This window comes from Euprymna scolopes, chromosome 32, assembly GCF_053919585.1.
Source record: "Euprymna scolopes isolate OS-2025 chromosome 32, ASM5391958v1, whole genome shotgun sequence".
Classification (NCBI taxonomy): Eukaryota; Metazoa; Mollusca; class Cephalopoda; order Sepiida; family Sepiolidae; genus Euprymna; species Euprymna scolopes.
In genome coordinates, this window is record NC_136513.1 from 5527833 (window position 1) to 5540121 (window position 12289).

Below are 12289 nucleotides of genomic sequence, written 5' to 3' on the forward strand. Positions count from 1 at the left end.
TATAAAGTCATGCATGGAATATTGTTACCACATCTGGACTGGTGTACTAATCACTGGTCTCTCTCTCTCTCTCTCTCTCTCTCTCTCTCTCTCTCTCTCTCTCTCTCTCTCTCTCTGTATATATACCTGGTGCTACCCGATACTAAATATAACGTAAAATTCCTTATCTATAAAGTCACCATTTGCTCATGCATGCAGTATTGTTACCACATACGGACTGATGTACTAACCACTAGTCTCTCTCTCTCTCTCTCTCTCTCTCTCTCTCTCTCTCTCTCTCTCTCTCTCTCTCTTTAGAAGATGTATCTGCCGCTGCCAGATATATAAAATCCTTTAAAAAAGCAAAGTAAAAACAGTAAAGAAACTGAGACATGTGCCTGCGAGTATTATGTTTTTTTCTAAACAGTTTTCTTTTTGTAAGTAAAAAAAAATACTCGAGCTGAGATCGAAACCAAAACGAAACTGACAGTAAGTAAAGTACGATAACCATTAGACCAGCTTGCAACGATTTAAAACATGTTTTCAAACCTTGTGAAACAGTTGATAAACAGATAAAAATTCGATTACTCAAAAGTACCAATTTTTTAATTGTCATCCCTTAGCTCCTTTGCCACATGAAAGCCCATTAAAAAGTTTACTACATGTTTGAATACAGTATATACTAAATTTGAAGCCTGTAGATCAAAAATTCGTTGAGTATATAGGTTGAGAAATGTCCTCATGCACACACATATTCTCACTTTTATAGATATATAGATATGTATTTATCTCTCTTGAACAGAGTGTAAAAAAGTATCTAACCCTAACCCGACCCCGTACTATATTCCAAGCTCTAACCTCTGCCATATCGTTGCAGTGTAGCATCCTTATGCACGGTTTACAAGTACTTCCACGAAATGTTTTCTGATGAAATTACTGCACTTGTACCCCATATACCTCTGACCCATCCAACTACAACAAACTCCCACTCCTTCATTGTAAAGGTCTCTAGATTTTCTATTCTTTCCTTGAACCCTTTTCCCACATAAGCAACAAAATCCTACCTCTTCTTCACTGTAGCAGTACCCAAATGCCTAAAAACATTATACCCTAATAGCTGCTTTCCTCGGACCATTTCCTTTGGAATTTCCTCCCTGCTTCCTGTTTTTTTTTTTTCGACAATACCAAAATGTAGAAATTTAAATGTAATGTATGTAATGTGAACAAACATCTTGCTTTACAACTCCCTATTTATGATGCTTCCTATATTCCTAGATATGTAAGAGGCTACCGTAACTTAGATCATAGTAGTCTCTCACATATCAGTGGCAATATGTCATGTTTTGCATGAATAGGAGTAAAACAAAAAGGCGAAAATTAAGATAGAAAAAAAAAAGGTTGCCAAATTAAATGCTTTTCGATTCATATCGCTCACCAGAACACACTAATATTTTATTTATTAGTTTGTGTGCTATTTGCCCTTTTTCGCTGGAGTCAATATGTCTACAAGAGAAAGAGATAATATGATAGCTATTAAGTAATTACAGCAAGTAGATTTGCCATAAAAAAATCATGCTGTAGAGTTCTGTTGTGGTGGCACACATTCATTTGCATATGTGGATAGTAATTACACATAAATAGGAAGACTCGGTTAGTCTGAGGGAATTTTCACCAGAAGTAACCGAAGGCCGCCGAGAGCAGATATGTTTCTACAGCAAAGACTCTCTTATTTGACACCATTATGTAAATATCCTGTAAATATACCTTTTCCTAATACACTTCTTATTTGATCTACCTTTGTTTGTTGAGTCGTCATTTGTATTGCTTTCTACGTTACTTGTTTCAACCTGCAAACTTAACAAGTTCCTATTAGCCTCAAAACTCTCAGCTTAAACTCTCAGGTGTAAATCCTAAGTAGGAACAGATATACATTGGAAATAACACAGGGGACTTTCAAACGGAAATTTATATCTTCAGGTTTTTATTTTTTTTTTACAAAGGAATCACCACTTATTAAGGCCCAGAAGCCACTCGAGGATAATGATTAAAGAGTGTACAGTGGTCAAAAGAGCAATATCATAGTAACCGTTAGAAGTGTAAATTTGGTAAAATTGAATTACATAAGGTCAACGGCTCTTCAAGAACTTGTTTACATTGAACTTGAAGACGGTCATATTGTAGTCAGCTGGAAAGCAGATAAATGAAAGAGAGTTCCATTGGTGTGCAGTTCTAAGAAAGAAGCTTTGTCCATGGAATCTACGCTTAGGTTTAGGTACAGATAAAGAGTGGGGGAAATTATTGATAGTGTTTTCAGCCAAACGAGTGTTTCTTGTGAATGTTTGGCGAGGGGGGACCATAGATCGGAGCTTAGACGAGCACTTGCCATGAGAATAACGATGGTATCTCCTCTCAAGCAACCTCACAAAATTAAATGGTAACACATCAAGAAACAAAAACCCCACTGCCAGAAAACTTGGGATTCTACAATAATCCTTGCATAAATTGTATGAACGTCAAAACTGAAATTGCCAAACTATGCTCTGACAGAAGAGAATGTCTTCTAGCAAAATGCTCTAGTAATATTCCTAGTGCTCCTAAAATTATTGGTATTATATTGCCTTTCTTCATGTTCCATATTCTTTTCAGTTCTCTGGCAAGTTAAGCGTATTTGTTTTGTTTTTCTATCTCTTTGATCTTCACTCTGTGGTCTGCTGGGAAAACAAAATCTACAATTTGGCAGCTTCTTTCCTTCTTATTGAGTACTAGCCCGGGTACCCGGCGTTGCCCGGGTGTTTGGCGGTGTGTGTTGAGCAAAAAAAAAAAAATAAGTGGTAGTAGACAGGCAGGCTTGAACTGTACTGCAAAGGAGGAAAAGAACAAAAAAAACGTGACGTCTTTGCTGTTGCGCCCATTGCCAAACCGGAACTGACATAGGTTTAAATTAACACTAGTCAATCGAAAAGAGGGGATGACTTTCGAAAATATTGGCGAAAAAAGCGACCCCTCCCTGTAGAATATGCCCAGTTGAGGGTAAAGGAATTAATGTATTTAACCAACTTTTCGATTTTCGTCATTCGAAGGGTCGAGCTTCAAAACGTTACCGATCTCGTGAGAATCCGTTGCCTCTGTCAAAAGTTTTAGGCAGACAAACATACATACATGCATACATACATTTAAACAGATAGGTGAGATTTATATTATAGATTATGATGTCCAGTTTTCTTGCTTCTATGAAATTTATCTGTTTATACCTGCCTGTCCCAAAGAATTTTGTGGTTTTCATTTTTCAGTATTGTCTCCAGTTCGTGTTTGTACCATTTGTTCACATGTTCGAGGTGCAGTCGTTTGCAGAACTCTCAGTGCACTGCCTTCGCCATACAATCTTATATTTTTAGGGGCTAGTTTGCTGCATTCACTTTATTATGTGGTTTATCATTTCGTCCCTTTGTTCACAGAGGCTACATTTACAGTTTTCCTGTATTTCATCTCTTTGAACTTTAATATTGTTAATTCTAATTGTGCTGTTCTGTGCAACTGTCAGTAGAAATTCTATTTCTCTGTTTATATGTCCTTTTCTTAACCATGTCTCTGCGTTTTCATAATGACTCGTCCATGTAGCGTTTTCTCTTACCGCTTTTCTTTTATTGTCTTTTTGTTTTGATTTCATTGTTTCCTTATTTTTCTTGATGGCATCTTTCGCTGTGCTGATCAATCTTTCTATGTTCTGACTTATGTATTTTTGCAAATCTTTTTGGACGTCTTCTACACATGCCTCCATATTTATGAGTACTCTTCCCCTTTCGTTCCTTTTCACATAGTTAGAATTTCTGTGTAGGAACATGTGCTTCCATTGCCGTTTTGAACCATTCAGTGGTCTCATTTGTGCACTGTTCAGTGAGAAGATAAAGGATACTTCCCCATGGGGCATCTTCTTGTCGTTTGAGCAATGGCTCTTCAGTTTTGGGTCAAGAATTTAGGGCGATTTCTACCATTATCACAGCATGATCAGCATTACCGAGTGAGATATGGGTATTTGTTACCCAATCATCAGGAACTGTGGTCAGAAATAGATCTATAAGTGAGGCATGTTCGTCTTGCTCATCTGTGAAACGTGTCAGAAACGTAACCGTCTGTGATAGAGGATGAGATATAGAAAAGCTACCAGCTGCGTCTGTGTAAGTAGAGAACTCAAGCCAATTACTGTGGTGGACATTAAAGTCACCAAATACATGTACTTGTGCGCTAGTGTCGAGGGAGAGTGCTGTGTCTATGCTGTCAGAGACTTTGTTTATTATGGTGCAGTCCTGGGTCGAGGGAGAGTCGTAGAGAAAATAAAAGTAGTTAATGTTGTGTTGCATGTTAAGTCTAAAGCACATAAAGGCCTGGTCGTCTGATTCTAGTTTTGTTTCTCTAGTCAAGGGGAGAGTGTTTCAAATATAGACTCCAAGTCTATGCATATGTCTGTCTGAGTCCTTATGGCAAAGTGGGAGATAATTAGGCATGTTAAAGTGGTTAGAGGGGATAGAGGAGTGTAGGTTAGTTTCACTTCGCGCTAAGATATCCGATAAGATATTTTTACTTTATTTCATGAATTTTTATTTTATTTATTTATCTTTTGTTATTATTGATATTTTATTATTATTATTATTAGTATTAGTATTAGTATTAGTAGTAGTAGTAGTAGTAGTAGTAGTAGTAGTAGTAGTAGGAGGAGGAGGAGGAGGAGGAGGAGGAGGAGGAGGATTTGTACTCACACAGGCCATCATTCTCTCTGGCAACAACCTGAGATGTTTCATTGAGTCTAGGTGACAACAAGTCTCCTCAGATTTGCCATTCTCTCCACCTCTCATAGCATTTGAAAATGAATTTGTATAATCACAACAGCCATTTACCATTGATTTCTCACAAGCAATAAATTCATTGGAATTCGGGTGGCAATAAGCCTCCCTAAAGCCACAGTCCTCTTCACACTCATCCAGTGGAAGTCTGATTAGTGCTTTCTCTCCTCAGTCTTTCCATTCTCCTTCACTCTTCATGACTATCTGGTGTGGTGTACACCGACACTACCATTGTTTTTTTTTAGTGGATATGACTTAAAATTATATTGTTTCAGGTTTCTTGATTCCATGTGATGTTCCTCTATCTTCTTGTTTTACTTCTGTTGTAGTTTCTATATGTTCGGTTAGCGTTTGTAGCTCACGTGTATTAGTCTTTGCATTCAAAGGTTTTCTTTAATATTTCAGCAGTTTCCATTATTCATTTATTCCATTCAGCATTTCTATTGTAATCTTGTCATTCTTCTCATATCTTGCTCCAATATAGTTTGGTTTCTGTTTTGTTTTCCCACTGTTTACATTTTAATAGAATTTGCTTTCATTGTTTTTCAAAGATTCTAATTTGCTTGCATTGTTCTGATTTGTAACTTTATCTTCTTTTGCTACTATTTTCTGCTTTAGTATTTCATGTTTCTGTTACAATAACAGAGGTCTGTTCTTGTAAGTGAATAAATATGAAATAGGATAGTCAAGGATTCGAACTTGCGAAGCTAGATTTGGAATTGAAAATTCCAATCATAAGTTAAAATAAATACAGAATGTTATTGAAAATAAAGAATGTGGAATCGCAATTGTTTAGCTCACACAAAATAGTTAGATACCTGTTTATTGGAAAAGGAATGTAATAATGAAATTTGTTTCTGTTATAAAAACGAAAATTAAAATAAGGAATTTAATCGTCAATTGAAATTGTAAACATATTTTGTAAAGAGGTTATTCAAAAAATAGGTACCTGAACTCGGAGTCATGTCAAGTTTTGCAATGTGGCGCATGTCAAGGCAACGTGCTCGATGAGCACATGTTTAATCATCCGATGACGTGACGAGTTCTCAATATAGGTAGAGTTTTAGATGCAGTCTGGGAAGAAGGAAGAAAGAGGGGAGAGAGAGCCGAGAGAGAGGTCAGAAACAGCTGCTGACACCAAACCTTGGAAGCGAAGGTTAGAGAGAAAAGCCATGTAAAGAAACTTTGAAATCCTCGAGCGAAATCAGGACCGGTCATGAAATAAAGGATGTCAACATGTGTTTTTGTATCTGCGTCTCCATGTTGTTATTCAACAGAAAAGGTATTGTCCATTTATGATATAAGAACCTTGATAAAATCATCATCTAAAAAATATGGTTTAGAAATTATATGTGTCAAAGTATAAATGTTATAGAAACACTCCCGTTCACAGAACTGTCAAAAGTATAAATGTCAAACACTCGGTCTATCTATCTATACATCAAATCTCTTCTCAATGTGTATTACAAGCTGTCGGCTCTCTTGTAGTATATGTATCCTATCGTTATATATATGACTGTCTCTATATCTCTTCAGTGTCTCTCTCTTACTAAGACTCTTACAAACAAGAACACTAAATAAGAACTCACGTAACATACGCACATATTTGGTACCTCTTTAAAATACCACCCAGTATATAACATTTCTTGTTTAGCTTTTCTCTGCAAGTCACATTTGCACTTTCCCGTCCTTTTCTGTTCATTTTTCCGTGTTCATTGCTTTAGCTTCTTTTTTAAGTTTGTTGATCTTGGTTTCTAATCTGAATTCCCATCTAGGTAAGTCAGTCTATTTTCTTTCCTGGGCTTTTTTCCACTTTAAATCTCATATTTACCGTTGTGCCACCTGTATAAATTATTTAAGTCTGTATTAATATCTGTTGGGATGTATGAGAGGAGTTTGTTCACTTTTTCTGTTTCTGCTTTTAATTTTTTTCCACTCTTGGTTCCTTTGAAATGAGAGTTTTGTTTTTTCTTCATCTATAAGTTTGTAGCGACACTACAGAGACATTAAAATGGATGAATAAAGATAATTCCAGTTACGTATACATTTGTCTTATCCACCCATGCAAATGCTGTCGAAGTAAAAAGTATGGACGTAGTTCAAGGCTATACCATGTGATAGGGTGTCCACTTTTTGTCCAGTTAGTGCTCCAAGAAAACCACTTTTATAAAATCTTTTTCTGGCAGCCTTCATTGGAGCTGGTCACAAACCTAAATAAAGACACTGCCCGCCAAACCCAAATCAGTTTAGTTCAGGATGCCATAAGCAACTCGCCGGCTGACTCCGTCAAGGTTCGACGTAAAACCACTAACATAACTTCACGCACATCATACATCTAAATTCTCAACATGGAAGTACCATATCAACGAGAATTAATATTTTCCTTCTTTGTTTCTTTTTGTCTCTCATATTAACGTTCGAATCTCACTGGATTAATTCCCCACAAAAAATGACCTTACGTCACATCAGACATGTCTGGAGTAAAATTATTAAATTTATAGAACTAACTAATATAACGGATTTTAATTCCTTTTGTAAAGACAAAAGAGAAATATTTTATATCTAAAGATTGCCTCAGTCGGAGAAGGATTTCTCTTTTCTCCTTTTTTGTTACACTTCTTTCACTCCAGTTGTATCAGACTCTAAGAGAAAAAATATATAAAGTCCTCGCGACTCTACATAGTTCTAAAATCCTAACATTTATTTCCAGGACACTCTTTACAAGAACATTTCCACGTGTTGCTAAACAATGGACGTTGAATCGACACACGCATATGAAAATACAACAACAATAAAACAAAATGATTTGTTGAATAAAATTTCATTATAAATGTAAAAATTCGTTTTCGCCATTATGCTGATTCTGACACCCTTAATATCTTTGTTTACGGTGAGGTGTGAGCGATCTTGATCCGTGTTCATGTCGCTGATACGATGCTGGCATGGATGGACATCAGCCATTCCTTGTTATCACACATACATATTATAACATTGGTGACACCAGCCATTAAAATGAACCCTTACCTGTGACAAGTTGTATAATGTTTTCTACTTCAACTGTTTTATTCTCAGTTAATTCTCTTGTTTCATTGGGTTCGGGCTCCACGTTTGCATCATTTAACTTTTATATGTGCAGTTTCTATACATAAGGTTCCATTATTTATCTTTCGTTATATTTACATTAGTTCTAAATTTGAAAGCCAACCTTTCTTGAGAATAAGTTTTGCTTGGTTTTCCACTGCAAAATAGTCAGTAGGTGTACACAATAACTCTTTCATCTGTTTCCAATCGCCTCGTTTTTTGGAATATCATTCTATTATCAGTCTATTCTCTTTTGCTTTCCATTTCCTCCTCAGAGTTTTTCGTTTATGGTTATTTTTGCTGCCCTCTGTATGATCTGTATTATTTTGGCACCTGAAATTAGAGGGGGATGTAGCAGCCGACACCCGCTACATCACAGACAGGAGCTTACATCACCAGGAGGCTTTGGCCCCCGGCCAAACGTGAGTTCTACAAGCTAGCTGTGACTCATCTCAAACTCCCATTACTTCCACGTGCTGTACTCATACAGACTTTATTTATCATTCTACGGGACTACTCTCGTCGATACAACTCACACTCACCCATGATAATACGTAAACACACTCAAGTTTTTTCCCTTTCTTTCTCCTTTTAACCAGCTTCCTTCATCCCAGTGACCACTACATATAAACACGTGTAAACGGAACTAAACTGTTCTCTGCTTGAACTTGCTGGCATGATATTAAATCTATACACAAGAACATTTCAACTTACTATCCGTTTCTGTCTCTCTCTCTCTGGTACACTCTACTAACGAGGATAACAAATAAAGTTGTTTATTAATATAGAATGAAACTTCCATTGCGTTCTCTCATTTCTATATTTTGGTGAACCCGATGTGATATGAACACGCAACCCCATTTCATTGTTTTTCATCTCTATATTATTTATTATTTTCGTTATGCTTTAAAACAAAAAACTTTCAGTATCGCTACACTCCTCTTTGCTACAGAATTCTTTCCTGTCAAAAACTCATTGTGACCACATACTCGTCACAAACAAAACAAGGGAGCATAATAAAAAAAAAAACAGCCATTTTACACTGGCGAGCGAAAACGATCTTCAAATGTTGTTTACTTATCACTTGAGAATTCTCTAGAACACTGTTCTAACACCAGACATTGTTTTCGCCGAAAAGAAAGACAAAACATTCTCATCAAACACGATAAACAAAAAAAGCTGAAACATTTTCAAAGACACGTGTCACATAAACAAAGCTAAAAACATTTTAGCGGAAACGCATTTCATAAGAAATACATCCCACATTTTCACGGAAAATAATAAAACGTTTCAACCAAATACGTTTCCGCGAAACAAAACAAAACAAAGAAAAAACATCTTTTCTTTCACAATGGCTACATATAAAAAATCATCAGCCTACAAAAAGAGTTAACACTTTCTTAGTGTGCGAAAAATTGTAATATATGGCCTGGACTTTCGCTGTTTTGCATGCTACCTTTTTCTATTACTAACTCCCTTCCTTATACACGCACTTCACATATTACAACAACAACAACAACATGGGTCAATTCGACTCCATTTACACACTTGGTGCAAATATTTTCTGCTACAAAAAACATTCTCCTCTCAAAATTATCTTACAAAATAAATTCTTTTCGCAGAAAAGCAACAATTTATTTTCACAGAAAAAATAAATAACTGTTTACTCAACAGTCGAGTCCAACAAAAACGCATTACTGGCGACTAACCATACAAAACATTTTTCACAGAAGAACACACGCGACGCATTTATTCATTCCCAACTTCTACCGAAGTAAACTCGTCAACAAATTAATTTGTCACAAACGTTTAGCAACAAGCAACTTAACGACTTTCAATTCCACTGGAATCGTTCAAATTTAAAGAAATTATATTCAATTCTATGAAACAAATTTGGACGCAGTCACAAGTAACAAGCCTCATGTTGACACGAAAAAGAATGGATTTTACAAGCAACTGTCACAGACGGACATGTTACAAAATCTTCACTACTTCGAATTTTCTAAATTACAACTGACACACATAAAAGAACTTTTCTTTTATTTCGATAAACATTTTTTTGTTTTCTTCTGAAAATGAATCCAACAAGGAGGTATCTGTAGCAGCCGACACCCGCTACATCACGGGCAGGAGCTACTTCTCTCAATGAGATTTGAAATCCATTTTCTCCCTGGCTTGTCCAATCACAAGCCAGCTCTCTATCACGTGACAGAGTATATAAAAGGCGAAATCTGAAACCATTAATCCTCTTTCTCGTTGCTCTGCCCAAAGCACACATCGCCAGGGGGCTTTGGCTCCCCCCCCCCAGCCGAACATGAGTTCTACAAGCTAGCTGAGGCTCATCTCAAACTCCCATTACTTCCACGTGCTGTACTCATACGGACTTTATTTACCATTCTACAGGACTACTCTCGTCGATACAACTCACACTCACTCTCAACAACATGTAAACACACTGAAGTCTTTGCCCTTTCTTTCTCCTTTTAACCAGCTTCCTTCATCCCGGCAACTGCTACGTATAAACATGTGTAAACAAAACTGAACTGTTCTCTGCTTCAACCAGCCGGCATGATATTAATTCTATCTATACACAAGAACACTTCAACCTACTAATCCGTTTCTCTCTTGTACGCATCTACTAACGCTACTAACGAGGATAACAAATAAAGTTGTTAAAATGAAACTTCTTTTCATTGTCTTCATTTTTAACTAAACGGCACTTACCTGTTTGGCGTCTGTGATATTCTTGTTTCTGAAATTAAAACAGCCAATATTCACAGGATGACAACCGGTTCCCCCCTGCTGTCATGATACCCAGATCTTTCTTCTAGATCTCACGTGTTTTATTTATTAGAAAAATGTTTTCATAGAGTGGTGTTTGTGACAACACCAAGGCCAGAATTGTTTTACCTGTGCTTCTGTCACAGGGATAGTGTTTAACTGTCATCTAGATGAAAGGTAAGGTGCCCTATCACATGTACATAAAACATAAGACATTAACAGATACATAACAAGCTAAGTATTGTACTTGGTATAAGTTCTCATGAACTCTTTTTTAGGGATGTTGGAAGATATCTCTCCCTCCAAATAAAATTAATAATTTTTCATGAAAAGACTTCCCACCTTTATTTTTCTCAAACCTTTGTTTATTTTAAGTCAATTAGAGAAAAAGTTAAGGCCTATTTACTTTCATGCAGTTCTCTGTAGAGCAATCAGATAATTCGACTTTTTCTAGTGAGTATTAACCTCTTGATATGCCAATGCAGTGTTACGTTTGATGAGACAAAGTGGTGGGGAATGAGGAAATGTGCAATGATTTTTTTTTTTTTATGATTTCTACTCGTTATGCGAGATAAAATGGATGGCTTCGCAATATATATTAAAGAACCAACTAGAAATAACTTTAAATAAAATAACAAGAATAATTATTATTATTATTATTATTATTATTATTATTATTATTATTATTATTATTATTATTATTTACTCAATAGGAGTAGTCACACAGGCTATCATCAAAGATTTCTCTTTGAGAACAATTTATGGTGTTCCCTGGAGTCTGAGTGACAACAAATCTCCCCAGATTTCCAGTACTCTCCACCGTTTTTATAATCGTTGCAAAAGAATTTGCATTATTGCAGCAGTCGCTTGCCATCGATTTCTCATTGGCAGCGACTATTGGTCTTCAGTGGAATTTGAGTGGCAATAAACCTCCCCAAGATTCCAGTTTTTTTGCAATCATCCAGAGTCAGAGGTTTGGCTAGTGCTTTCTCTTCTCAGTCTTTCCATCCTCCTTGACCCACCTATTATTATTATTATTATTATTATTATTATTATTATTGTTGTTGTTGTTATTGTTGTTGTTGTTGTAGTAGTAGTAGTAGTAGTAGTAGTAGTATGCTTTTTTTATAATAACTTTTATTCGATAATAGATAATTTTGATATTTTTTTCAACTTTGAATTTTGATTAAATTCAATTGAATTTTAACAGTCCCTTAGACTATAAATTGACTTTTAACAAGAGTTACAGAGTCAGCAGGTATAAGGTCCTACTCCAACCTAGAATTCATCAAATTCAAAAATATCTGACTCTGATTCTGGTCATTTTTTATGGTTTTCTCATATTCTGTCTTTTGATTCTTCAGATATTAAGAATATGACTCCAACTCATAATCTTTTCATAAGTATGACTTTAGCTCTGACTCTTTCTCAAACTTCTGACCTCATAATCTTAACTTTTAACGGTCCTATTTAAAAAATTTTAGAATTATCATCTCAGACTTCATTGCCAACCAGAACATAGAGTTAGTGGTTAGGATTAATAATATTCTTCCCTCCCCCCCCCCAAAAAAAATGCCCTTTATTAACCCAACACTAACCCTAAGTCCAGG